This window comes from Echinops telfairi, unplaced genomic scaffold (genome assembly GCF_000313985.2).
Source record: "Echinops telfairi isolate 266 unplaced genomic scaffold, ASM31398v2 ScPeMD7_7476;HRSCAF=8514, whole genome shotgun sequence".
NCBI lineage: Eukaryota > Metazoa > Chordata > Mammalia > Afrosoricida > Tenrecidae > Echinops > Echinops telfairi.
Genome location: NW_022111380.1, coordinates 76,524 through 79,207, shown reverse-complemented (window position 1 = coordinate 79,207; position 2,684 = coordinate 76,524). Strand labels below are relative to the sequence as shown.

The following is a 2,684-nucleotide window of genomic DNA, read 5'->3' as shown; positions in this document are numbered from 1 at the left end:
GGGGCAGTTCTACCCTGTCATATAAGCTCTCTATGAGTCGGTGTTAACTTGATAGCATTGAGTTTGGTTTATTTGGTTAAAGAGGATTGGGCAACATGCCCAACAACAGAATGGTACCCTTGTGGCTACGCAAATAAGATGTCTGAAAACCTAATATGGGAATTAGTCACACTGCACATCACGTTATGCTTAATTGAGGCATTTCAGAAACAGAAATTGGGATTTCACTGCCATAAAAAAAGAAGAGCCAAGATCCTAGATCTTCTTTCTTTCTTTCTTTTGCTTTTTGGGAAAATAGTTTTAATTGTTGTTGAGAAATATCCCCCAAGGGCTTCCAGGCATGATCTTGCACATATCGGGAACGTCGGGCAACAGAGTGTAGGCCCACTAGCCAGCTAACCTCAGGATTGCCTGGCATGCACACTCTAGTCCTGGCTTCATCGCCAGCAAGAGTCTGTCAGTTCCATCACAGAGTACTCTCCAGGGTATTATAGTTGTTCTTAAAGCTCTTCAATTCGAGGAAGTGCTTGGCACGTTTACTCTTCTGACTGGAGGGGAGGTATGTCACCTGGAAGGTAGCTGGGGTGACCCAAGGAGATTGGGTAAGGTCTTTGGCTGCTGACTGGTGGTGTCGCTGAGAGCTGCCACTTCGTGCTTTGACATCAGTGGCCAGCTCAGTCAGGGCCTCCTGAAAGCACAGGTACTCATTCTGGCCAAAGATCCCTGTCCCATAGCGGGCTGCCTCATAGCCATGCAGCAGAGTATCAATGAGGGCCTTGCGCACATTCTTGAAAGGAGTAGTAGTGTTCTGAAGACTGAGCAGGTAGGAATGGAAATTTCTGCCCATTAGGGAATGGGGATGCTGGCCTTCAGTGTGAAATGGGATCTCAGAGGCACGAATGGCGTCCAGAACTTTCATCTTGTACAGACAGTTGTAGCAATTTTGATTTCCCTGGGTTTCCAGCTGTGGCAGTCTGGCATCATCATCTACAAGGACCTGGGGTTCCTACTTGAGATCCTGAACTCTGGATAGGCGAATATCAATCTCTTTTTTCAGATCCTTGGGAGCATTGTGTCCCACAGGGACGTGAGGTTCCCTCCAAGATTTCACTGCAAAGTGCATGATTTGCCTCTTCACAAAAATAAATAGCAGTACAAACACCAGGCTCCCATAGGCCATCACCAGCATGACATTCACCCGAACCACTGGATGCCATGGCCTTCCCACCTTATGCAGAGGTACTCTGGTTTACCCCGTTGCCTTGACTTGTCAGCCCAGGTTCGTCTGCATTTCCTGGAGCTCCCAGGCATTTCCTTATGGGGGAAGACTAAGCAAGACCTGGCCTGAAAACATGGCGGCTTGTGGTGGGTGGTGTGGGCACATCCTAGATTCTTGCATTGAAACGCTTCAATCCAAATGACAGACAGCTGTGACACAAGAGAGAAAGTGATGGGGAGGATCAGCAACAGAGACATGGTGGCAGAAAAAACAAGAGACTGAGAGAGAGCAGTGGGATTAGAAGCCACAGAACAAGAGAGCTCAGGGCCTTTGGGCAGGAGGTTAGTAGGTGAAGTGATGAACATCTGAGTACTTATCTGGGGAACTACATTTGCCAACCCACAAAGAGCTGAGTATATTTGGTCTGAGGCCAAGGGGCAGAGAGAACATTTATCCACAGAGTTAAAAACTTTTGTAACATATGCCCATTCAGGACAGAGACCAGGAGGCTGCAGGGCCTGACCTTACCTGCAGGTATGTCTGTCAAGGTACTGTCCGAAAGAAGAACTGTACCTTGAGTCATCTATAATCCTAAATTGTGTGTTAGGGTAGAAAAGTGAACCCTGTGTCAAATAAAATTTAAGGAGAACATCTAATAAACTTAATAGATAACAAAAGACGCGCACACACACACTCAAACACACACCCCATATATTTAAAGGAGGCCAGTTGCAAGAAGTCAAAATAACAACTGAGGATTCATTCTGGACCCTGAATAAACAAGGCATAAAACAAAAGGCATGTCACAGATCACAATTCGTGGCAGATTAATACTTCACAGGTACAGATGGGACTGCAGCAGCAGGAATGGGACCATGATTAGGGCATGCGCATTATTAGATAGAGGCACTTACATGATAGGTCCAGGGCCTTTACACAAAGCCAGTCAAGGCAAGACCCGTGACAATGGCCTCTGTTCTGTCCTCAGGAAGTTGACCTCCATCAAGGAAACACCGAGGCAGGCAAGTGGAGAGGGGCTGGCTGGAAAGGAGTGCAGGCAATCTACTTTGAGGGCATTCTCCCACGGAGGAAGATGATCTACCTGCTTGGTTAATGATCAGAGAGAATTTAATGGTGGCTTAATCAAAGTGGGGACACAGCAAATACACACTGAGTTGTCACTGTCATCAGCAACCCAAACCTAAAACCCAACTCCTTGCCATCGAGTGGATTCCGATTATAGCAACCCTTTAGGAGATGAACTGCTGTTTGTGGGTTTCCAAAACTATCTCTCTACAAAAGTAGACACCCCGTCTATCACTCCAGGTGTGACTTGGAATTTTGAACTGCTGACCTTGCAGTTAGCAGTCCAAAATGTAACCACTATGACATCAGCCTTTTGTTAAGCTGGAGTGCTCAGAACTTAAGTTCTACAACAATTATAAACAGTTACTTACCCAGTGAA

The 2,684-nt window shown here is 46.4% G+C and overlaps 2 pseudogenes; one reads left to right on the top strand and one right to left on the bottom strand.

The window, feature by feature from the left end:
- LOC101645289 overlaps positions 1-2,684 on the top strand; it is a 22,939-nt pseudogene that overhangs the window by 6,041 nt on the left and 14,214 nt on the right.
- On the bottom strand, positions 467-1,192 carry LOC101645929 (annotated as a pseudogene).